The following is a 27,137-nucleotide window of genomic DNA, read 5'->3' on the forward strand; positions in this document are numbered from 1 at the left end:
GCTACATATGGTCCTTTAGAGCAGGGGTCTCCAACCTTGGTCCCTTTAAGACTTGTGGACTTCAACTCCCAGAGTCCCTCAGCCAGCAAAGCAAAGCAAAGCTGGCTGAGGGACTCTGGGAGTTGAAGTCCACAAGTCTTAAAGGGACCAAGGTTGGAGACCCCTGCTTTAGAGAACATAATTAGAAATGGTTCTTCAAAGCTGTTTTAATAAAAATGTGCAGCTGAAAATCTAGTTACCAGACTAAAGTTTTTTAAATGGATTCCGGAACAACTTCAAAAACAAACATTGAATTCAATTTTAAACGTATAAGCTTTAATTGCCATTTATTTATTGAACAGTTCTGTCTATAATTGTATAACGTTTTGAATTCAGAAAGGAAAAGGCACAGGTGCTGCCTTTGTCTTCACCTCCTTAACAAAAGCTGCCTCTTTCTCTAGGCTCCCAGGTTGCTGCCTGATCCCCAGGAAAGTATATATTTGAATTAAGAAAGCACCACTAGGTTGCACCAAGTACTTTGAAGCGGGTGCACACATGTTGTCTTTGTCTCCCTGCATGGCTCCTGAGTGAACCCAGAAAAAGGCCCAGTTCTTTAAGGGAATGCGGACAGATGCAGGATGTGCATCCATGCCCACCGCAGAGTACCGCTTTGGATCTCAGGTTGCACATTCTCGTTTCTGACCTGACCTTGAATTAATTTTTATTTTAAAAAATTCACAGAATAAAAACACTTAAAAAGAAAAGTGCAGAGAAAGAATAAAGAAATGAGAGAAATAGAAAAGAAGACAAAATATAAAGAAACATGACTTCAGATCTTTATAGCAGTTATAAATGCATTTAAATTTTATCCTCTCTAAGGATATATCATAACTTTTCATAATTTATGCTATTTAATCCTCAAAGCCATACATCGTGAAAAAATAGATACACTCTGAGTTTTATTGTTTTTACATATCAGGACATAGTAAAAATCATTTTAGCAATTCTTAAAAGTAGGTAAATACAACCTCCGATGAACAATACCATGTGGCAGATCACACCACATTGTCATTTATCTTGCAAAAAGAAATCTAAAATTGAGAAGCCATGTGTGAAAAAGTACACCCTTAATGCTTCCATATGTAGAATGAAGCTACATAGCAGCCAGTGCTGCCAATCAAGTGCCCTTGAACAACTGATCATCAGCAAGTGTGACTACATCTATAAAAGCCAAAGTTTTAGGGATTTGCTGGTCTCCAGCATTGTGTGTGTTAATGCCAAAGAAGAAAAACATCAGCAATTATCTTAGAAAAGCCACTGTTGCTGCCCATCAGTCTGGGAAGGGTTATAAGGCCATTTCCAAACAATTTAAAATCCATCATTCTACAGTGAGGAAGATTATTCACAAGTGGAAAACATTAAGACAGTTGTCAATTTTCCCAGATGGAAACATCCCAACAAATTCACTCCAAGCTCTATTTGTACAGTGCTCAAGAGAAATTGCAAAAAATCCAAGTTATATTCCAGCCTCTACAGGCCTTGCTGTTAAATGTTGCGTTTACAATTAGAAAAAGACTGAACAAGTATGGTTTGTTTGGAAGTGTTGCCAGAAGAAAGCATCTTCTATCTAAAAAGAACATGGCAGCATGGCTTCGATTTGCAAAGTTGTACAAGACTTCGGAAATACTGTGCTTTGGACAGACAAAACCAAAGTGGAGGTGTTTGGCCATAATGCACAGTGCAATGTTTGGCAAAAACCAAACGCAACATATCAACATAAACATGCCAACTGTCAAGAATGGTGGTGGAGGGATAAAGATCTGGGCTTGTTTTACAGCCACAGGACCTGGGAACTTGCAAACATTGAGTCTACCATGATCTCTATATACCAAAGTATTCTAGAGTCAAATATAAGGCCATCTATCCAACAGCTAAAGCTTGGTTGACCTTGAGGCTTGCAACAAGGACAATGAACCAGTGGTGGGTTGTTACCGGTTTGTCCCGGATTGGGTGAACTGGTAGCGGTGGTGACAGGAGGCTCCACCCACCTGCACGGATGCTTCTGTGCATGGCCAGAAGTGGCGTGCGCCTGCAAGCACCCACACACAAACTGGTAGTGACAGATTTTGAAGCCCAACCCTGCAATGAACCCAAGCGTACCAACCAGTGGTGAAATCTGAACCGGTTTACTACCAGTTCGCTGGCTGTGCATGTGCGCTGCCTGTGTGCATGGGCAGTGCACCCATGCACCAAATGTGAGGTGCATGTGCGTGCGCAGTGCATGCCAAAAGGAAGCATGTGGTAAGTAGAACAGTGCGGGGGGAGGGGATCAGCTGTAGCATCATCTTTTTTTTTTTACTTTTAAAAGCATTTTTTACAACCTATTTGGCCGAATAGGTTGTAAAAAAATGCTTTTAAAAGTAAAAAAAAAAAGCTCTGATGATCGCGTGGCTCAGCGGTGAGTGTCAGAGCCTTTGTTTTACCTTTTAAAAGCATTTTTTAAAAGAAGCAGCAACTGGGCGATGGGGGGGGCATGGGTGAAGGGGGGGCAGGGATTTTTGCTATCAGTTCTCTGAACCACCCACCGCCATCGCCATCAGCTGAGCCGGTCCGAGCCGGGAGCATTTCACCCCTGGTACATGCAAGTCTATAACAGAATAACTGAAAAAGAAAAGAATCAAGGGGTTGCAATGGCCCAGTCAAAGTCCAGGCCTCAACCCAATTGAAATGCTGTGGCGGGACCGGTGATGAAATCTGAACTGGTTTACTACTGGTTCGCTGGCTGCGCATGCGCACTATGTGTGCTCATGCGCAGTGCGCACCATGCACCAAATGCAAGGTGCACGTACACGCAGTGCACACCAAAAGGAGCCGTGGGGTAAGTAGAACAGTGCATGGGGGTGTGATCAGCTGTGGCGCGCAATCTTTTTTTTTACTTTACTTCTTTAAGACAGAGAGAGAGAAATGAGAAAATGATGGAGGGAGAGAATGAGAGGAAAAAGAAAGGGAAACGAGAGAGAAGGGGGAGAGGGAGAGAGAAATGAGAGAGAACTGGAGGGAGAGTGAGAAAGGAAAAAGGGGAGAAGGAGAGAAAGAAAGAAAAAGAAAGAAGAGGGAGAGGAAGAAGAAAAAGACAGAAAAGCAGAAATGGGAGGGTGGGTGGGAGGGAAGGAGAGAGAGAGAGAGAGACCCATTTCCCATGGAAAACAGCCACAGAACCTGGGTGTGCAAGACTGGTGGGGTCATGCGACTGGGTGGGAGTGATGAGTTGGCGATGCCCACCCAGGTTTTGTGGCTCCCAGTGTTTTGTTTTCTGTGGGAAATGGGTCCAAATGGCTCTTTGAGTGTTTAAGGTTGCAGACCCCTGTGACTAGGCATTTGTGTCAAGGGGTGGATGAACTCAGCTGTTGATGGTGAACTGAATCAACAATTGCCTGTTTGAATCTTGTAAGCTGTCCGCAAACACTTGTGTGACATGGGCAGCTATTTAAATTATATAAATAATAAATCAATCACCAATCTACATAAGGATGCATGAACTATAACTTATAAAAACTGATACACAATTCGAAATATTTACAGCCTCCTCCCCCCCCCCATTTAAGGAATGCTAGGGGAGAGACTCTCTATGAAGATGGAACAGTTGGGAAAGCCTACAGTATTGTTATTTTCATTGAAGCAGTTATTGACAAAGAATTCTGATGGAATAACATCCACTGGCCATAAAGGGTTCAAAGCTGCTGAGCTTTTCCTCAGTGATAGCTTTACGCAACAAAAATGGGCCTGCTCTGGGATGGAGACCCTGGGAAAGGGAACCAGAGGTTTACCTGCTCAGTGCTGTGTATGTCAGAAAGGGGAGCCCTTGAGCTTAGTGGGGGCTTAATGGGGCCACTGAAGAATTTCAGTCTAAAAGCTTTTCAATTACTGATCCTTCCAAAATGTCTGTGTGGTTCCAGGTGAGCAAATTGTCATTTGAAACAGAGGTATCTGGGCTAAAAAGCCCAGTAATAACTTTCATTAAGGCATTTAGTTTGTCTAATTAATATTCCACAGTAACACGTGTAACTTTTATGTTCAGATCAATCAAGAGACTAGGGCACTTTTCAGAATGATTCTAATCAATTATTGGGTACTATTAGCTAACTATGGACTACATTTTATGACATGAACTGATCAGCCAACAACATTTTAGCTAAATATGCTGTTTGAATCCCACCCAAGGGGATTAGTTTATGATTTTGTACAAATCATAACATGGGTCAAGTAAGCTGTGGTTACGATTTATAATTCTATGTGCCATGTGGACAGAGTCACCATCACTGTTCCCTCTAAGCTGCGCGCGTGCGCAAATGCGCACTGCTGACACGGTCTCCGCGCACAGAAAATCTGTGCTGCGCAGCTAATCAACGCCTGTCAAATGATGTTGATTAGCTGCCCAGCACAGATTCGCTAGCTAAAACTTTTAGCTGGCGAATCTGTGCGCGCAGCTAATCAACGTAATTTGACAGGCGTTGATTAGCTGCCAGCACAGATTCGCTAGCTAAAACTTTAGCTAGCCGATTCTAACTAAAAGTTTTAGCTAGCGAATCTGTGCTGCGCAGCTAATCAGCGCCTGTCAAATGACGTTGATTAGCTGCGCAGCACAGATTCGCTAGCTAAAACTTTTAGCTAGCCGATTCTAGCTAAAAGTTTTAGCTAGCCGAATCTGTTTGATTCTTTTAATAAATCATGTGACTTGAATGGATGGATTTAATAAATGAATAATAATAATAATAATAATAAATAAATAAATAAATAAAATAATAATAATAATAAATAAATAAAATAAATGAATGGATTTAATAAATCATGTGACTTGAATGGATGCGATGCTGGCATGACCCGCACGTCTGATGTTGCTCACAGTGGTCCAAGGGACCGCTCAGGGAGTTAGTGGGCTTGCTCAGACTCGTGAAAAATTAGAGGGAACATTGGTCACCATATGCATGTTTAAGATGAATGACAGTAAAAAGCCCCTGCCTGAAAATGCAGTTATCAGGAGATTGCTGCTACTTAAATGATTCTTTTGATTACAAAGTCCTCATACTTTCTTTGGTTAGGCATGCACCATGGTTTATTAAAATAACCCAGTGGCCCAGTAGTGGGATTCAGCCAGTTCGCACCACTTCGGGAGAACCGGTTGTTAACTTTCTGAGCGGTTTGGTGAACTGGTTGTTGGAAGAAATCATTAGGACAGAGAACTGGTTGTTAAATTATTTGAATCCCACCACTGCAGTGGCCTGAGATTATAGCCACACACTACACCATAAATTAGCATCATTATTTGGGTAACTCAGCATACTGAATCACAAACTACCCAACCACGTTTCTTTAATGTAGTAAGTAAACTCAGTCATTTTCTGTGGGTGACTGTGACAGGGCAATGACTTCTTCCAGTGCTGGCCTCCACTCTGGGCTTGGCTGCCAAACCCAGTGGTGTCATCAGGTTCCAGTAAGTGATGCCAAGAAAGGAAATCACTTCCTGAAGCTCAGAGTCCTGGAGTCACTGCAACTCCTACCCCTTTCCAGTTCTCAACTCAAGCTGTAGGTTGAAACAGCCACCAGCAGATTGCACCAAAGAGAGGAAGTGTGATCTTCTTGAGGAAGACTCAAACAGTAGAGAAATCCAAATTATTTTACTACCGGTTCTGTGGGCATGGCTTGGTGGGCGTGGCAGGGGAAGGATACCGCAAAATCTCCATTCCTCTCCACTCCTGGGGGAAGGATATTGCAAAATCTCCATTCCCACCCCACTCTGGGACCAGCCAGAGGTGGTATTTGCCAGTTCTCCAAACTACTCAAAATTTCTGCTACCGGTTCTCCAGAACCTGTCAGAACCTGTAGGATTTCACCTCTGGACTTAAACCAGAAGCAGCTCTTGCTCTTCTTCTCAGGCAATACATATGTTTTGATGATGTGTCTGTTGAAGGTGGTGGGAGGTTTGGGCTTTATGAAATTTGTGGATTTTTAAGAAATTGTTGGCAGAACTGCAAAATCTCTGCCTCCCGTTTTGAAAAGTGTGCTCTTTTATGCTAATCTTCTGAACTGGTGCTGTGGCCAGTGCTATGATGGAGCATAAGATGAATGTCTGAAGAGAATTATCTTGCTCCGTAAGGTGGACTTCAAAAACTAATTCTGTACAGTTTGTGACTTCGAACTACCTGCTTCACACTGCAGTTGAGGCTGCTTCTGTTGTCTTGTTAGACTCCCTAAATACAGCTATGCCAAACATTGAGTATTATAAGCAGAACTTATTTTCGTTTCTGCTGAAAGAATACAAAGCAGCTACAGAACAATTCTGAGTCATTCTGGGCAGAGACCACATTACTACAAAATAATGACAGTTAGACAGCCCAAGTCTTCCTAGCAGCAGGAACATTCTTTGATATTCCTCAAGATGAGGAATAGTTTGTCATAGAAAAGGATGATAGTTTATACATTGCTGTTTTACAGAACTGATCTGGGATGCTTCTCACATGCAGTTTCATTATAGCATGCTAATGGCCATTGCCAAAAAGAAGAATGGAAACCATTTGGGTCTTCAGGATATAGTTGACTTTTCAGTGGAGAAGAAGGAAACATCCAAGACACTTGTGCCAGAATTAGCAAACCTGAAAAAAGTATATCAGAAATGTCATTTTCATCCCTTTGTAGAATGAACTTTTGTGTGGTTAAGCACAGAGTACAGCAGGCTTAGACATAGCCTGTCACAGCTCTTGTGCATGTGCATGCAATGAAGTCTTGTGGGAGAGAGAGATGTCCAACATATTCATGTACAGATCAGCAATTCAACAAAGCCATTCAGCATTCATGAAACACCCTGGCTTTCATACAGATACTGTGTCCTTCAGCTCACTATGCAGCACTAAAAAGTACTAACACTTTTATTTTGTATTTTTTTTACCTGTTAGGGTTTGAGGGACTTCTATTACCTGACTCTACTCAGCCCTGCCAAAGTTGACACCTATGACTCAATCAAATCCCCTCTTACTACCGAACAGTTTAACCTTTACTACTTAACAGTTTAACAGTTAAATCTTCCCTTTTACTGCCGAACCAGCTTAACAGTTTAATCTTTAAAACAATTTCCATTATTTTAAAAAAGGGTTGGATTAGAATCATGCCAGAGGATAGCAACTGTACTTGAAGAAATGCCTGCTTTATTGGTGCAAAGCTTTTAGGTGCCATTAGCTTCTAACCGTTAAACCTTTCCTTCATAAAGATTATTTACGGGTGAGCCTGAACAGCTGTGTTGACCTGGGATTCTTGCATGCAATACCAGACTTTCTCAAACGAGGTCAGCATTCGCTCAAAGATGCTGTTTCGGGGATCCAACAGGGAGAGAGAACTTTCTGACAGCTTTGAAAATGCCATAACACTCCAGCTGTGTTTATATGACCAAGTGAGCCACCTTTTAGTCTACATGTCGTGCAAAATTTTTTTGATTCATGGCCCTGTGTAAAGCCAGAAAATTGTATTCAATTTCAGAATCCTTGCACAAGCAGATAATGGCAAAACAAGTGCCATTATCATGCAACATGCGTGCCCAAGTTCTTTAAAAATGGAATGTCTGCATGTTTGCAAAATGCTTCCGTTTCTTTTTCCAGCCTAGAACAAACTTGGTCTATCTGGTTGGATTAAAGTTCAGTGTTCTGAACAAACTCAGAAGATAGTTTTATCTAGTAACATTATTATTAGATTTAATAATCATATCAATACTCATCATTAATCTAGTCATATTCTCTGTCAACACAGCCAGTTTCTGCTTTTGCTGCAATGGACTAACTTAATAGTTGGTTTCCATGCACAAAACTCTTTCTGTAGATTATGCAGTTAAGCATTATATTCATATTTTACTTTGAGGGTTGGTAGTTTCATAACATCAGTGACCACGGGCGCTTTTTAATTTGTATTAAGGCTCTCACTTAATGCGTATTGTTGGAACAGTTTCCTCCCTCCTGTAGATGAGTAATGAGCCTCTTTATAAATGTATATGTATAATTTAATATTTGTTAATGCCATCTGACTGCAAGTAAAAGCACGGAACTGGAGGTGGAACAGTATCCACAGTAGTTGATCTCAATGGTACAGCCATGACCAAGTCACCATGTGAATGATGATGAGGCATCAAGCACTCAAAATGTTCAAATTTAGATGTTGGCGAATCCTTGTCCCTTTGCAAACATCTTCCCCTGCCGCTATTCTGCTCATCAGTAGTCTGGGATATCAAATGTACAGAATGAAGCACAATTCTAATTCTACTGCAGTGCAGTGCAGCTAAGCAGTACCTTAGATTAAAAACAACCATCCATTCATTAACCTTATGAATATGAATGCAAGTATAGATTGACTTATGTCAAGCGATGCATTACTATAAAAGCTATGAAATTGTTTATACAGTGTTGTCAGGCAATAGGTACATCTAGTTCTATATTGCCTAATCCTCATAGTCAAACAATCTTTTATTAATCTTTTATTAATCCCTAACTCCAGTTAGAGGCTGATCGTTGGTGCTCCTTCATACAAAGGACTTGCTATTCAGCTGTAGCAGGATAATTGGCAATAAATATACATTGTCCAAAAACTAAAAACCAGGTGCTTCTGCAATCATGTCCTATCCATCTTTAATTATTAACTGTCATTGATTTTCATTTGAAGGGATCTCAGATAGCTTTGCTGCTATTTCTAGTCAGATCAATGTTCATATGCAAAGGTAGATTCTCTTTTGGATTAAGTTTGATGGCTGGAAGTGTTTCAATCAGATCTCCATTCAGCATATGGCTTGAGTTAGGAAAGCTTCTTCCATGGAAAAATGCAAAATCTCACATTTTAACCTCTTATTGCTTCTCCTTACACAGAGGCTTTCTTTCTTTCTTCTCTTAACAGATGACCAACATTGTCCAAAGTGATATCTAGAGCACATCAATTTGTCATGGAGATGTTTACTCAGCAGCAGCTGTGGAATCACTATTATGTGCAAACATTTATAAATCAGGGAGAGTCACTGTTTTCTTTTTCAATGGTAGATAGTATTAATTCTGTAATTGATTGGATTCAGATTGGCCATTGTTTGAACAGAAGGACACATCCAGCAGAACAAGGATGGGCAATTTACAAGGTAGAAGGTACAAGGTACAAAATAGACTCCTCACCTCAAATAAATGAAATCAAATTTTTGTTTCCTTTCAGTGGATTTTAAGGGATAAAGAATTCCAGAAGCTTTTTAAAACAATTACATTCTTTCAAACCCAGACTGTCACAAAATGAGAATGATGTGGTCTATTTCAGGGGTCTCCAACCTTGGCAACTTTAAGCCTGGCGGACTTCAACTCCCAGAATTCCCCAGCCAGCAAAGCTGCTGGGGAATTCTGGGAGTTGAAGTCCGCCAGGCTTAAAGTTGCCAAGGTTGGAGACCCCTCGTCTATTTGGGATTTAAGGTACAAAAAAAAAATGCCTAGCATGAACAAAAACGTGAAGGAACCCAATTCACTTCTTAACGGTCACCTTTAGACAAGATGGGTGGCATATAAATCTAATTAATAAATAAAATACATAAATAATACTAACAAAACTGGCCCCAATGTTTCATCCCAATCACTTTAGTGACATTGTTAACCACTCCCCTTGAAGGCTCCGAAGGCTGCATCCAAAGTTGTTTGTCCCAGCAGGGTATAAAGGCAGAGAGGTCCTCCCTCATTGGTCCTCTCTGGAGCCTTCCCTGTGTCACCCATCATGCCGCCTTGTAGGGTCTCCAAGGCAACCATTTTCAAGAAAAATAAGACAGCTCAGGGATAGGCAGAAGAAAAAATTGAGATACTGTGTGTTTGATGTTTTTTAATGGACACCAAGGGAAAAATAAGGTTGAGTTTTGGATAATTACTTGAAAAATCATTTATGTGGAAATCAAGGAAGATCATGTTGCTTAAATTAGATTGGATCATGCCCCTCGATGTTGGTGAAGAGACTGAATGTGAGACTTTGGCATTGTTGGTAAGAATTGGCAGTGGAGTGGAACAGCTGTCTCATACAGTATGGTCTTGGCCTAGTTTTGCTGAAAGAATCTAAGCGAAGACATACTGGTTAGAAAGCAGTTGCTTTTTTTCATGCCCATTCCCTGGAACAGTGCTTGCAACAAATGTTAGAAGTCCTAATGCCAGACGGTAATCCTTTCCCACCAAGACTGGGACTTCCCAGAGACAGGTACCAGACAAAGCTCTATTGTCACTTTTCAGCTGGAAAGCAGCTGCTGGCAGAGGACTTTTACTTTGGATTGCGTACAGTGGGTCCAGTGAAATAGAATAGAATAGAATAGAATTTTATTGGCCAAGTGTGATTGGACACACAAGGAATTTGTCTTGGTGCATACGCTCTCGTTGTACATAAAAGAAAAGATACGTTCATCAAGGTACAACATTTACAACACAATTGATGATCAATATATCAATATAAATCATAAGGATTGCCAGCAACAAGTTACAGTCATACAGTCATAAGTGGAAAGAGATTGGCGATGGGAACTATGAAACGATTAATAGTAGTGCAGATTCAGTAAATAGTCTAACAGTGTTGAGGGAATTATTTGTTTAGCAGAGTGATGGCCTTCGGGAAAAAACTGTTCTTGTGTCTAGTTGTTCATAAATCCAGCATAAGAATCAAAACAAAAAACCTGTTTAGATCTATTCAGCACAAAACACTCTCCATATCTAATACTGCTTCTCTAACAAACTGTATTTACTCCTAACCATCTTCTAGACCCAGATCTTTTAACATTACCGTCTCCAACATGGTACCTCCTGCAAAGAGGCTGGGCTACAAGCCTAATAATTTTCAGACAAATAACCAATTATTAAATAACCAATTCCCAGGAGGGTTTTTTTTAAAATTTGCATTTATATCCCGTCCTTCTCCAAAGACTCAGGGCGGCTTACACTATGTTAGCAGTAGTCTTCATCCTATTTGTATATTTATATACAAAGTCAACTTATTGCCCCCAACAATCTGGGTCCTCATTTTACCTACCTTATAAAGGATGGAAGGCTGAGTCAACCTTGGGCCTAGTGGGACTAGAACCTGCAGTAATTGCAAGCAGCTGTTAATAACAGACTGTCTTAGCAGTCTGAGCCACAGAGGGTTAGTGAGCAGTGGGTGGAAAGATTTAAATCCTCCCCATTATTAAGCTGTTTGACTTTATGGTCATCTCACACCAAGCTCTCTTTCTGGGCATTTGGTATTACAATATCCATAAGTTAATTATTGCTTGCTGGCTTCAGTTCTTGTGGAACAAAATGAAGGTGAGCTAATCCTACAGACAGATTTAAATGTGGATAATTGTTTTCCAGGCAAATATATTTCTAGTAAACAAAACACACACAAAAAAGAGCTTTAATTATAATTTCTCTTTTAAAAAAAGGTTGGGAGGAAGTATGACTTACTAGTTGATTGCTATTTACAGCGATAGAAAAAAAGTTCAATGAAGGGATACTATGGCAATTTAGATGAACAAAAATGAATTTGTGCTTTGTAAATAGCGAGGCTTCTAGCTAGTAAATAATGCAAACTGAGTTACTGTTCATTCATAACATGAAGATTGAAGAACCTGTAGACATCTCAAACATGATCGCATTTAACTTTTTCCAATGACTGAATTGCAATAGGATAAATTGTAAGGCTCTACCACTGAAGTAGAGATAGAGACAGGCTGGAGAAAAAGACCCCAAAGGCCAATCCAGGGAAGACAGATCCTAAAAACCAATCTGAGAGAGGGGAGGGGGAAGGGAGGGAAAGAGAGAGAGGGAGGGAGGGAGAGGGAGGAGGGAGGGAGAGAGAGAGAGAGAGACAGACAGACAGAGACAGAGACAGAAAGAGAGAGAGAGATGTGTAGACAGCAAATTGATTACTGTTCCAACATTTTAAGGAATTACATCAAGAAGCTAAGTAGAAACCATTATCAACTGTAGAGAAACTGTTTGGGAGTGACAAATAGACAATGGCAGATGCTGCAGGGGAGCAAACGAAAACATCAACAGAATACAGGAAAGGCTCAAGGCTGTCTCTGAAATCGCAGAGCAATTCATAAGACAAATCTCTCACAGTAACCTTCTTAGGCCACTGCTCAAACTTCCTACAAGTGTAGCCTCCAAAATCCGAGGGGGAGCTCTCAGCTCTAGTGTGACTGCAGATAAGCAGAAGCATTCAAAATGTCCTGCCTTGCCCTTGAATTATAGCGAACACTCCAAGGTTGGAGTTCGTTTACAAAATATAACATTTGCTCCACCCACAGATGCTAAAAATTGCTTGTTTATTCCCAACCATTTGTGCTGTTGAGACTCTGGGATGAAATAAGTCTTAAATTAGGTTTTCTAAATAAGTTTCTCTTTACATGTAGCTGGCTGGGAAAGGGAGGGGCTGTGCAACGATGGTAACATTTTGCTGCAAGAGGGGGAGCCATAAATAGGGAAGGCCTTTTACAGAACTTTTCCTTCTCCCCTCCTGGCAAGGCTGAAAATAGATGGGATGGGCTTTACAAATGTTTGTACGCTTGCCAAGCTGAGATGGGGAGTGAAAGCAACAACAAGGGCTTTCCAAGGCAGAGTCTTGCTTTTCCAAGCCTCTTTCGCCCTTCGGCAGGGGGGGAAAAACCCCCACTGAAAATGGGGCTTGGAATTCTTATCAGCAGAGTCATGTGCTAACATTCACAAGACAGCAAACAGCCCAGCCGCCCGGTGCAGAAAATGGGAAGTTACACTGATAGCAGCTAGTCAAGCAGATGCAAACCTGCCATTCAGCCTCTGTCAGAGATGCCAGAAGGCTCTTAAGTGCCCATTTTCTCATTCTTTCCACCCTCTCTTTGAATGCAGTCTGATTAAGGCTTGGCTGAACGATCCAATTCATACCCTTAGGGTACAGCCAAGCAGCAACATGCCAAAAATAGTAGTGGGTGGCTCAAACTCGAAACTGCTGAAGGCAGGAGGCAGTGCACTTCTCTTCTCCCACTTACTTGGTTTTATGGGGCCACATTTGCTACAAAGCACCACAGATACAATTCTCTACTTTCTCCAGTCCAACTGCCCCAAGGAGGCAAGCCGGCAATCTTGTGAATCTGCCACATACCTGGCCCAATAGGACCTAGGAGACAAGCCCCGGCTACGGCCAAAAGTAATAAAGTTTAAGAGATTGATGGTGCTGTTTACCGGTCTGAGTTTCAACCCAATTCATCTCACGGTTTTCCGCAGTCGGCAGATGCACTTGTGTTCTAGAATGAAGAAAAAAATAAATAACGTGGAGCCAAATGCTATTGAGAGCAAAATGTAATCTGTGACCATTCACACTGCAATCCATAAAAAAACAATTGCTACCAACTTGCCTTCCATTGAGGACCTGTATATTGCACAAGTCAAAAAGAGGGCTGTGAAAATATTTACAGATCCCTCACATCCTGGACATAAACTACCCTCAAAACTACGCTACAGAGCACTGCACACCAGAACAACTAGACACAAGAACAGTTTCTTCCCAAAGGCCATCACTCTGCTAAACAAATAATTCCCTCACACTGTCAAACTATTTATTAAATCTGCACTGCTATTAATCTTCTCATTATTCCCATCACCTATCTCCTTCCACTTATGACTGTATGACTGTAACTTGTTGCTTGTATCTTTATGATTTATACTGATTGTTTCCAAATATGATTTAATTGCTTATTAGTTCCCTATGACTATCATTAAGCGTTGTATCTTATGATTCTTGACGAATGTATCTTTTCTTTTATGTACACTGACAGCATATGCACCAAGACAAATTCCTTGTGTGTCCAATCACACTTGGCCAATAAAGAATTCTATTCTATTCTATTCTATTCTATTCTATTCTATTCTATTCTATTCTATTCTATTCTATTCTATTCTATTCTATTCTATTCTATTCTTACATCAAGCAATATCCCAAGGACTACCAATTGTAATTTTTTTTTAATTCACTATAGCAGTTTAAAAACCTATTGTTGAAAATCTGTCACCCTGGCTGAGGTCTAAAGAAGGAAATCCAAATTACCTATAGTATGAAGTTCTGAAATTTCCATATAAAGGATAGTAACTTTAAGGCCAATTAGGAATCCCTGGGATACCAAATTGCTCCAATACTGTATATTGGAATTAGCCACCCACTTGTTTTTGTCATTTCATTTTCAGTAATGAGTAAATATACCTATTTTTTGAACATTGTGCTTAACTAAAATGCACAATATTCCTTGAAGGCTTAAACCACAACAAATCTATTTAAAGTACTGCAAGACTCTACGCATTTGCCAGCACAGACAAATATAATTACTCCAGCAAATACCTCAAGACGTTACTGTTTTGAATAATGTTCTCTTGGAGAAAAGAAACAAGGAAATGTTCCTTGAATTGACACAAATATTTCCCAGTTGGGTGGACAACTGCAAACATTTTGATGCACTTTTTGCACGCAAGCAAAGTTACTGAAGACAGTTCTGGAATTCTTAGGAAAACTAAGGGATAGGTTCCTGCACTCCAAAACAAAAAGCAGATATTCTTATTCAAGGCCCCATTGTACATCTGGGCTTGCTACAACGTTGTGCTTGGAAATTACATAGGAACATTAAAAATATTCCGTTTTCCAGGCCCCATGCTGAAAATCTTCATGGGTTCTAAATACTTAGCCACCACTGAAGTGTGTTTTTTAATTATGGTACAGAAGACACTGAACAATTGGGATTCCTACAAGTGGCACTGCAAAAGGGGTCAGCAGCAAATACATTGTGGTCACAAACAATTGCTGGGGAGTGGGGCGCACGATCTATCCTCCTATCACTAATTAGCCACTCCCAAGTGCGCCAATTCCTCAAAGGAATGAGTCTTCTCTTATCCGTACCTATCCACCATAACATTGTCCTTGGTTCTGAAGGTGGAACAACTGCTCCTTTTGACAAATTCCCATTAACATTAATATTCTTATCTGGAATGCAGCCCTTTAGTAATTATAACATCATCTAGGAGGCTTGGAGAGGTAGTGCTCTCTATGATTGTGAATCTATATGTACTCCATTAAAACATTTATTTATTAAAATAGTGCTATGCACTTGAATCCCTGCTGTCCAAGGACACCAAGCAAAAGAGATGGTTGATTTTTGTTCAGGTCTTTCCTATCCTAGGGAGATAGCTACCTTGCTTATCTGCAGGGCTGCCATATACGTCCAGGAAAAGGCTTCGTTAATGAGGTGCAGCAGGTGCAGCAGTGATTGTGCCAACACCATCACCATTGTAAAGTGAACCTGGTTTCCCCATTGACTTTGCTTGTCAGAAGGTTGCAAAAAATGATCACATGACTCCAGACTCAATTGCCATACACCTGAATTTTGATCATGTGGCCATGGGGATGCTGCAATGGTCATAAGTGTGAAAAATGGTCATGTCCTTTTTATAAGTGCCAGTGTAACTTTGAATGGTCACTAAACAAACTATTGTAAGTCAAGATCTTCTTGTAGAGCCCTTACCTGTTAGCTCATATTCAATGACCAAGAACACAGAATTTATGGGGAGTACTTTTTTGGGCATCCAAATACAATTCTGAAAGTCTTTTCCTACTAGAATGGAACACAGAATGAATGTTTCAAGGAACCAAAGGTCAAAATTTTAACTACCGGTACTCGCTGTACTGCTGAAAGTTTTGTGTGGTCCAATGTTTTCATATTAAAAACCAGCAATGTTGACAGTTGTGAATTCTAAAATGTATAGGTTACAATATATTGTATTTTTGAACTGTAGTGAAGAAGAGGCCAGCTTAATCCCAATGTCCCACATATGGTCTAAAGCCCCACACAGAAACAGAATTTGTGGTTACTATTAAATTTACTAGTGGCAGGACTTGAAAAAGATGATCAAAGAGGATGGGGCAGACTGCACTGGAGTAAATAGGCCCGAAACTAATTTGAGACTAAGGCATGCATTGTTTTATATGCCACAGTGATTGTTTTGAATTGGACTCAGCAGTCAATACCCAAAACAACTGTTTCAACATGACCCCGTTGCCTTGGTAATTTCCAATTGCCGGACTTACTTCAAGGGCTGCCCCATGAAGAGCATAATGTAGTCATTCAGCTTTGAGAACTGGAAAAGAAAAGATGCTAAACAACTTTTAAAAAGTGAAATAAAATACCCTAACTGTTCAGTTATTCTCATAAGGATCTGTGTAATATTAATGAAAAAGCCAAAGTTTAAATACACAGGGAGCTGAATAGATTTTAGTCATTCATGATTGAAACCGGCAGGATTTCAATCAGTGGATCTACTTTTTTTTGCAATTTAGTCTGGATTCAATTTGTTCTAACAATTTTCTGACATTCTGATGCGAAGTTAATTCCATTTTTACATGGGGCCTTGAGTATACAGTATCTGGGCCAATGGAATCAAGCTGGCTTCCTTTTTCATAAACACTTCAAAATAACAACAACAACAATAATAGCAAAAAACTGTGCTATTCGGAACATCATATATTATAAGAAGATACTTGGTTGATACCTGGCAGCAACCCGTATCAACCATTAGTACCAGTCAATGGTATTTGTGACACATTTTTAAATGTTCACATGACTGAGTTTCATGTTTAATGAATAAAGTAAATAATAATAATAATAATAATAATAATAATAATAATAATAATAATAATAATAATAATAATAATAATAATATATTTATTTATTTAAATAATATTTATGCTTGGGAAGTATTCGACTAGTGATTAGTGATATGAAATCCAGCATAGTTATCTCGTTTGCTGTGTATACTGTCATTTTGTGTATAATATAATATTTAATATGTGAATGCAGCAAAATCGCACAAACTGATTACAAAGCTAGACACGACGGTGTTGCTAAATTAATTCACTGGTCATTATGTAAAAAATATGACTTACCTGTATCCAAAAAGTCATGGGAACATCAAGTGGAAAAAGTTATTCAAAATGAGGTGAAGATCTTGTGGGACTTTTGAATACAGACAGATTGCCACTTGGAACACAACATGCCAGATATCACAGTTGTTGAAAACTGAAACGTACAATTTCTTGACATTGCGGTACCAGGAGATGCCAGAGCTGAAGAAAAAGAACTGGAAAAAATCATGAAATATCGCGACCTGACCATCGAAACTACACGGCTACGGATGAAACCTCTAACAATGATACCCATTGTCATTGGGGGCACTTGGTATCATGTCCAAGAATTTTATAAGATACATCAACAAATTGCAGCTTCCTGCAATAACACCAGCAGAACTGCAAAAAACTGCGCTACTTGGAACATCGTACATCTTAAGAAGGTACTTGGTTGATACCTAGGATGCTAGCAGCAACCCATATCAACCATTAGCACCAGTCAATGGTATTTGTGATGCATTTTTTAATTTTCAGTTGACTGTTTCATGCTTCATGAATTAATAATAATAATAATAATAACAACAACAACAACAACAACAACAACAACAATAATAATAATAATAATGGCATTGCTAGTGGTTTCTGAAAAGTTTGTACTGCAGTGTTTTTCAACCCTGGCAACTTTAAGATGTGTGGCAAATTTAAGCATGTTGGCATCAGAATTCTGGGAGCTGAAGTGCACACATCTTAAAAGTTGCCAAGGTTGAAAAACACTGCAGTATTGACTATACTGATTCATTAAAGATTCTAGAAATGAGAAAGGCCTCTAAGAACAGTGAATTGATTTCTAGGCTAGTATTTATTAATTCATGAGGAAGTAAAATTCATATTTTAGTCAAAGCAGCAACAAAAGAAGCATAATAGTTGTAAAATCAAAAAGTAATTTTAACTTTGAAGAATGTAAATTTTAAATCCTACCTAAAATTACAATTTTTAATTCTATGTGCAGCTGAGCATTTGAGCTCTGAACTTCAAACTGAGTTCTAATCATATAGTATTTTTTCAGATTTCTGTAAGAATGAGCAAGATTAACACCAGTGTGAATTTTGTGAGCAAGTGAACTTCATTTGCTGCCGCCAAATGAACTGTTACAGATATTTGTAAAAACTGATTTAACGTGAATTACATACAAACAAATGATTTGAATTATTTCTTGCCAGAAGACCCTTAACCTTTTGCTGGTGTTCTTAAGCTCACGATTATGATATGTGAAATATTTGCTAGCACTTGGTATGTGTCCACCTTTTACTTTTCAGCAGTACTTCAAAACCAATTCAAATTATGATTAGGTTCATGACCTAAAGTAAGTGAAAGGACAGGATGCCTGAGCCTGAACTATATGCATTTTATTATTACTTTTTAAAGCTAAAAAACTAACACAAATGCTTCTGCCATGATTCATGCCACATCCATCACCTTCTTGTCATGTGCCATACACATTCCACCAAAGATACTTATGGCCCATCCATGTGATTTCTGTAACACAAGTTATTTAAGAAATTGTTTCAAGCTGCTGAGAGCTGCGTCTCTCCCTAGATATGTAAGATTAGAAGATTAGATTAGAAAATTAAAATATTAGAATACTTCTATTTGGCCAAGTTTAGACACACAAGGAATTTGTTTTTGGTGCAGAAGCTCTCAATGTACATGCAGACAGAACAGTAATAATCCTAATAATAATACTAATGAGGGGGTAGTAAAGAAGATAAGAAGGGTAGTACTATTACTAGAGCCATACAACATAGGTAAATGTACTTAGAAGTAAGATAGTATTGTGAGAACTAGATGTTCAGCAGAGTAATGGAACAAGGGAAAAAACTGTCCCCGTGTCTAGTTGTTTTGGCATGTAATACCCTATACTGGCGCCCCAAGGTGAGGAGAGTAGTAAAGAGTGCATACCAAATTTATTATGGGGCTTTAGCCCCTGCCCCCTTTGTGACATCATTTCCGGTTCCCCCTTGGAGGACTCATTACTACCTACCCCTTTTGTGATGTCATTTCCACCCCCCTCCCTTGGACGACTGTGACATCATAATCCCTCACCCTCCTGTCTGGCTTTCAGCCCCTTTTACAGGAAGTAGCACAATATCACTTCCGGGGTTCCTCCCTCCCTCCCTTGGAGGACTGTGATGTCATAAACAGCAGACTCTTTTACAGGGAGTAATGGGGGGTTAGGGTTATGGCTAGAACTGCAGGGGGAGCAAAATTAATTTAAAAAGTCTGTTTACACACACAGCATGGTGGGTTGATTGAATCAAGCCAGGAATGGTTTTTGATGTAAACAAAGTCTGGATCTATTCCTATGATTGTATCAGAGCTATATGTAAATATATGTATATTTTTGAAGATACCTCTGCAGACCTGGATGAACTCACAGATACTGTAACATCATATGTCAGCTTCTGTGAAGACCTATGTGTACCCACAAGGAATTTGCGAATATATAGTAACAATAAACCTTGGTTCACACCTAAACTTAAGCAGCTACGCCATTCCAAAGAGGAAGCCTACAGAAAAGGTGATAAAATGCTGTACAATCAGGCCAGAAATGCACTAACAAGGGAGATCAGAGCAGCAAAAAGAAGCTATTCTGAAAAGCTAAAGAATCAGTTTACAGCAAATGAACCAGCAAACATGTGGAAAACTCTTAAAAATATCACCAGCTATGGCAAACCTCCTTCCCAGGCTGAAGGTAATCAACAACTGGCAGATGACCTGAATGAGTTTTACTGCAGGTTTGAAAGGAAACTACAGCCACCTATCTCCACAACCCCCATCTCAGACACACCAACAACAGCCAAGCCTCCTACAACTGACCCCATTTCATTGGGTTCACAACCCCTAGTGATCACAGAAAAGGAAGTGCAGGACCTATTTCACAGACAAAAGCCAGGAAAAGCTCCAGGCCCAGACAAGATAACTCCTTCTTGCTTAAAAGTCTGTGCTGACCAATTGGCCCCCATCTTCACCCATATTTTCAATAAATCACTAGAGATGTGCTATGTTCCTTCTTGCTTCAAACGCTCTACCATCATCCCAGTGCCGAAGAAGCCCACCATCAAGGAACTGAATGACTACAGACCAGTTGCTTTAACATCTGTAGTCATGAAAACCTTTGAAAGGCTAGTGCTTTCCTACTTGAAAACCATCATGGATCCGCTGTTAGACCCCTTGCAATTTGCATACCGAGCAAATAGATCAACAGATGATGCTGTTAATATGGCTCTGCACTACATCCTACAACATCTTGAGTCTCCAAAGACCTATGCAAGGGTCCTTTTTGTAGACTTTAGTTCAGCATTCAATACCATCATTCCAGACATTCTTCTAACTAAGCTAAACCAGCTACAGGTACCGGAACAGACTTGTAAGTGGATCACAAGGTTCCTAACAAACAGGAAGCAGCAGGTAAAGCTAAGCAAGATAACATCAAATACCTGTACAATTAGCACAGGGGTCCCCCAAGGCCATGTGCTCTCCCCACTTCTCTTCTCTCTGTATACCAATGACTGCATCTCCAGCGATCCATCTGTTAAGCTACTGAAGTTCGCAGATGACACAACAGTGATTGGTCTCATTTGAGACAATGACGAATCCGCATATAGACAAGAGGTCGAACGACTAGCCTTGTGGTGCAACCAAAACAATCTGGAACTGAACACACTCAAAACCGTAGAAATGGTGGTAGACTTTAGGAGAAACCCTTCCATACTTCCACCTCTCACAATACTAGACAACACAGTATCAACAGTAGAAACCTTCAAATTTCTAGGTTCTATCATATCGCAAGATCTAAAATGGACAGCTAACATCAAAAACATCATCAAAAAAGGACAACAAAGAATGTTCTTTCTGCGCCAACTCAGTAAGCTCAAACTGCCCAAGGAGCTGCTGATCCAATTCTACAGAGGAATTATTGAGTCTGTCATTTGCACCTCTATAACTGTCTGGTTCGGTTCTGCAACCCAACAAGAAAACACAGACTTCAGAGGATAATTAGAACTGCAGAAAAAATAATTGCTACCAACCTGCCTTCCATTGAGGACCTGTATACTGCACGAATCAAGAAGAGGGCCGTGAAAATATTTACAGATCCCTCACATCCTGGACATAAACTGTTTCAACTCCTACCCTCAAAACGACGCTATAGAGCATTGCACACCAGAACATCTAGACACAAGAACAGTTTTTTCCCGAAGGCCATCACTCTGCTAAACAAATAATTCCATCAACACTGTCAGACTGTTTACTGAATCTGCACTACTATTAATCGTCTCATAGTTCCCATCACCAATCTCTTTCCACTTATGACTGTATGACTATAACTTGTTGCTGGCAATCCTTATGATTTATATTGATATATTGACCATCAATTGTGTTGTAAATGTTGTACCTTGATGAACGTATCTTTTCTTTTATGCACACTGAGAGCATATGCACCAAGACAAATTCCTTGTGTGTCCACTTGGCCAATAAAAAATTCTATTCTATTCTATTCTAAATATACAGACATTGTACGAATTCCTTTTTTAATTTATATTTTCCAGCTTTTTTGCCATCATCCCTGACCCCTTTCAGAAAAGCAAAGCATTCATACAAAATGTTTTTTTGCAAAAATATCATTTCAAATCCATTCTGTATATTTACATATAGCTCTGATACAATCATAAGAATAGATCCAGACTTTGTTTACATCAAAAACCATTCCTGACTTGATTCAATCAACCCACCATGCTGTGTGTGTAAACAGACTTTTTAAATTAATTTTGCTCCCACTGCAGTTCTAGCCATAACCCTAACCCCCCATTACTCCCTGTAAAAGGGTCTGCTGTTTATGACCTCACAGTCCTCCAAAGGAGGGAGGGAGGGAGGAACCCCGGAAGGGGCTGGAAGCCAGACAGGAGGGCGAGGGATTATGTCACAGTCCTCCAAGGGAGCGGGGGCGGAAATGATGTCACAAAATGGGTAGGGCTAAACAAGTCCTCCAAGGGCAGGGGACCGGAAATGATGTCACAAAGGGGGGCGAGGTTAGAAATGACATCACTAAAGGGGCGGGGCTAAAGTCCTATAATAAATTCGGTATGCACTCCTTACTACTGAGGAGTTAGAACAGTTTATGTCCAGGATATGAGGGGTCTGTAAATATTTTCTCAGCCCTCCTTCTGACCTGTGCAATATGCAGGTCTTCTGTAATCATATTATAATTATATAATTATTATTTCAAAATAATTTTACTATTTCTGTAGTTAGAACTGATTTCTTGAGTACAATTACCATTTGTCCCAATACTATTCAGCATTTTCCAGCGAAGTGTTTTCTGAAATATCAAAGCATATCTTAGAGTAAACCAACCTTCGCATATTTAGTATATTTTAGTTTGACTGCAATCCACATAATTTTAGAGCCAACATTTTAATTAGAATTATGTTCATCTACATATTTTATATGGAGATTTTGAGCTTATCTTTAGCTGGGCAGTTGATCAGATAATTATGTGTGAAGATCTAAAGCAAATTTTGGATCACAACACTGCTTAGCTAAATTTAATCCTAATACATGGAAAATATTTGTTAGAACTTAATTTGGTAAATGTAGGGTGATTTCTCAGTAAGAAAATACATTTTAAAAATATTTTTTGCAAAATATCATTTCAAATCCATTCTGTATATTTACATATAGCTCTGATACAATCATAGGAATAGATCCAGACTTTGTTTACATCAAAAACCATTCCTGACTTGATTCAATCAACCCACCATGCTGTGTGTGTAAACAGACTTTTTTCATTAATTTTGCTCCCACTGCAGTTCTAGCCATAACCCTAACCCCCCATTACTCCCTGTAAAAGGGTCTGCTGTTTATGACCTCACAGTCCTCCAAAGGAGGGAGGGAGGGAGGAACCCCGGAAGGGGCTGGAAGCCAGACAGGAGGGCGAGGGATTATGTCACAGTCCTCCAAGGGAGCGGGGGCGGAAATGATGTCACAAAATGGGTAGGGCTAAAATAGTCCTCCAAGGGCGGGGGACCGGAAATGACATCACAAAGAGGGCGGGGTTAGAAATGACATCATTAAAGGGGCAGGGCTAAAGTCCTATAATAAATTTGGTATGCACTCCTTACTACTGAGGAGTTAAAACAGTTTATGTCCAGGATATGAGGGGTCTGTAAATATTTTCTCAGCCCTCCTTCTGACCTGCGCAATATGCAGGTCTTCTGTAATCATATTATAATTATATAATTATTATTTCAAAATAATTTTACTATTTCCGTAGTTAGAACTGATTTCTTGAGTACAATTACCATTTGTCCCAATACTATTCAGCATTTTCCAGCGAAGTGTTTTCTGAAATATCAAAGCATATCTTAGAGTAAACCAACCTTCGCATATTTAGTATATTTTAGTTTGACTGCAATCCACATAATTTTAGAGCCAACATTTTAATTAGAATTATGTTCATCTACATATTTTATATGGAGATTTTGAGCTTATCTTTAGCTGGGCAGTTGATCAGATAATTATGTGTGAAGATCTAAAGCAAATTTTGGATCACAACTGCTTAGCTAAATTTAATCCTAATACATGGAAAATATTTGTTAGAACTTAATTTGGTAAATGTAGGGTGATTTCTCAGTAAGAAAATACATTTTAAAAATATTTTTTTTAAAAAAGCAGAACTTGTTTTGTTATTGTCCTTATCTTTGATGAAATAGATAATTGTAGTCTTATTGCAACACCCAATCAAGCTCCAGAAAGTGTAAGATGGTAGCTAATTATAACATTAATGGAAGATTGACATTAGACAGGTAAAATAAGATTTTAAATATTAGTTTGCATAAAAATATACAAGAATATACTCTCCAGGATTAATGAATGATGTTTGGGATACTTTTAAGGCATATTATGATTGGATTATTGTTTATACTTCATGGATAAATTTTGAAAATCTAGTTAAGGAACTTTTGAATGTGCATGCATAGATATGTGTGTGTATGTATATAATATGCACGCATATGCAAGGCATTATGCATATACAAAGTCAAATTATATAAATTTCTTATGTTGCTAAATTATTAGTTAATACTCTATTAGAGGCAATTGAAATAGAATATTAACAGAATCTTATAAAGCAACTGTCTTGTGAGCAAGAGAAAGAGGAAAAAGGATAATTGCTGCTTGATGGAAACCACTGCAACAAAGCAAAATTTTAAAAGATGTATATACTATACAGTATAAAAGTTACTGAGAAATTAATCCTTTTGAAAATTCAATATCCCCCAAAGATAACACACTATCATATTCTTTATTCATCTGTTCTTTTATTCTATCTGGAAATAATAATCATTAAGTACATGAACAATGGAAAGGCTTGCAGTGCTGATTATTATCCTTTTGAATGGTATATGGTGTATATTGGTTGTTGGAGATTTATAATTATGCTTTTCTGTTTTCCTTTCTTGTATCACCAAGATTTTTAAGACGGGTAAAACTGCTGCTGATTGTACCGACTATCATCTTTTATGTTAGATGTTAATGCTAAGTTTTGTTAGTAAAATTGTTGTCTATTGTTCATTCTGCACAATTTGGTTTCATGAAAGGGCAACCATAAACTATATTATTAGATTGTTAGTTTGCATTATATTGAATGCAAAAATTCAGTTGAAAAATTGAATTTTGCAGAGGTGGTCAGTTGGATGTAAAAAAGCCTCCAATATAATATAATTCTACTTTTTGGAGGAAGTTTTAGATAAATATGGATTTCCTTTTTTCTATTAATTGGATTACAGTGTACTATTCCCATTCTTTGGCCAGGGTTTTCACAAATAGAATTATTTAATCAAGAATACTCATTCTCTGTTTAATTTGATATTTGATACTGGTTTGTCTTGCCCAGCAGAATAAATCAGGGTATAGAAATGATAAACACTTTTTACTATATTTACCGAGTTAAACACAGTACTATTTACTGATAAGATTACTAAATTAACCAGAATAAATCTCAGATAATTCCCATTGGCTTTAATTTAAGGAAATTGGTAAAAGGATAGTTTAAATAAATATTTATTTATTTAATAAATCTTGAAATAATTAGTGCAAATAAAGATTGTTTGTAAATGTAAATACCTAAAATTCTTTATCTCAGTTTTAACATAAACAGGTTTTTCAAGATCCAAATGGGTTTATGGAAAAGAAACATTAAAAATGGATATTGATTATATATATATATATATATTTGTTTGTTTGTTTTCTGAGGTTTTCGCAGGTGTTTGTATGTAGGTCTTTGGTTATTCGGGTTTTCTCCCATGTAAAATTGGGTTTTCTCCCCCGTAAAAACTCGAATAACCAAAGACCTACATATAGACCTACATATACATACATACATACATACATACATACATACATACATACATGAATTTCTTTATTAACCCCTTTAAGGTATTTTAAACAGATTGATAATTAAACACGCTCTTCCCCAATTTACTATATCCAAAGTATAACTTTCATATGATGGAAGAGAAGGGATACATTCATCACTGGGCATACCTTTAAATTAAATGATTTAATTTACAAAACTTTTGCAGTTCAGGACCGATAATAAAGGTGTTATAATATCTTTCCAATATCTTGGCAGTGGCCTTGGTTCCTTTTTATGCTAAATTCCTTTATATTTTCAGTATTAGGATTCATTTCAGACATATAGGGAAGATGCTGGGATGCCCCAATGATAGACCCTAGGATACTCCTAGTTTGAGAATTTCAAGTCAATTCGTTTCTTACCTACCTTTCCTTCTGCCTCTTAAAATTTATTTTGAGTTCATGGTTAATGGGGTATTAATACTTAATTTTATTGCTACCCAAGTTTTTGAAATGAAATATTTCAGGAAGAATTTGGATTATTGTGCAAAGGCAAAATTCCATTAAAAGATAATCTGATTACATGGTTTGGACCATATATGTCTACCCATATTTGGATATATCTGCAGGAACTTTTGAATTAAAGAGCTGGAGGCCCTGTCAAGCTTTTTCACAATATAGGTAGTCCTCTACTTAATGACCACAATTGAGCCTAAAATTCCCATTGCTAAGCAAGACAGTTAAGTGAATTTTGCCACATTTTACCATTTTTTCTTGCCACAGTTGTATCATTGCAGATGTTAATGAATGAATTTGGCTTCCTCATTGACTTTTGTTTGTCAGACAGTTGCAAAAGTTGATTACGTGACCCTGGGATTTTTCAACTGCCATAAATATATGCCAGTTGCCAAGCATTTGAATTTTGATCAGCTGACCATGAGAATGCTGCAATGGTCATAAGTGTGAAAAACAATCATCAGTCACTTTTTTCAGTGCCTTTGTAACTTTGTTTACTAAATGATTGGTTGTAATTTGAGGACTTCCTGTCTTATATGGGGGAAACCAATAGTTAAAAAAGAATACGAAATATATTCTTACTCCTTTAAAAGTGAGATAAACATAACGTGTAATCATGTTCCTATTTACTTAGAAATTAGTTTGCCTGCATTAAATGGGGCTTCCAGTGTGCTAAGTAAGCAAAGAATTGTGCCTTAGGGATACAGAAAAAATGTTAATATGAACTTTAGTCTTCCTGACTAAGGCAAATACAAATACATGAATTATGAATGCATATAGGATTATCCCCCAATTAGATATTTATCAATTTCGAAGCTTATGTAAAAGTATTACAGCATGTAATTAATCTGAATGCATAACTAGTTTAAGAAAATATTAAATATGGAATCAGTGAAGACATATCATAAAGTACGGTCAAGAAGTTCAATTTTATCATCTTTCTGTCATCCCTCTGACCTACAATCTCCAAACGAACAACAAAACTTGCTTCTAGTCACAAAGGAAAAGCATGCTCCTCTCCTAATGAAAGTGAAATTACAGCGATCTATTAAAAACAGCCTACTCTGCGTTAAAGAGATACAGCTTTTGAAAGGACCAGCAACTTTCACTGAATAGTTAATGTAGCAAAGGGAATATAATTTTCATTGATAAATTGTTCTTACTGAATCTGAATTATCTCCAGTGCCTGCTAAAGAGAGGAAGAGATCACCTAAACCAGTATAGCTGGCTGTAGAATTCTGGGAGTTTAAGTCCACAAGTCTTAAAGCTGCCAAGTTTGAAGACCTCTGACCTGAACT

At 38.5% G+C, this 27,137-nt stretch overlaps 1 protein-coding gene across 2 annotated transcripts in view; it reads right to left on the minus strand.

Moving 5' to 3' along the window:
* AMIGO3 (adhesion molecule with Ig like domain 3) overlaps nucleotides 1-18,980 on the minus strand; it is a 245,955-nt gene extending 226,975 nt beyond the window's left edge. The window contains exons 1-2 of one of the 2 annotated variants that reach the window (XM_058172725.1): nucleotides 16,951-18,980; nucleotides 10,398-13,270 (exon numbers count right to left, since the gene is read on the minus strand). The gene's annotated coding sequence lies outside the window, so the exon portion shown is untranslated. Of the gene's footprint in view, nucleotides 1-10,397 lie in introns of both variants that reach the window. The other variant, XM_058172726.1, reaches the window with a different exon arrangement.
* Between the last annotated feature and the right edge of the window lie 8,157 nt (nucleotides 18,981-27,137).

This window comes from Ahaetulla prasina, chromosome 2, assembly GCF_028640845.1.
Source record: "Ahaetulla prasina isolate Xishuangbanna chromosome 2, ASM2864084v1, whole genome shotgun sequence".
Taxonomy (NCBI): Eukaryota; Metazoa; Chordata; class Lepidosauria; order Squamata; family Colubridae; genus Ahaetulla; species Ahaetulla prasina.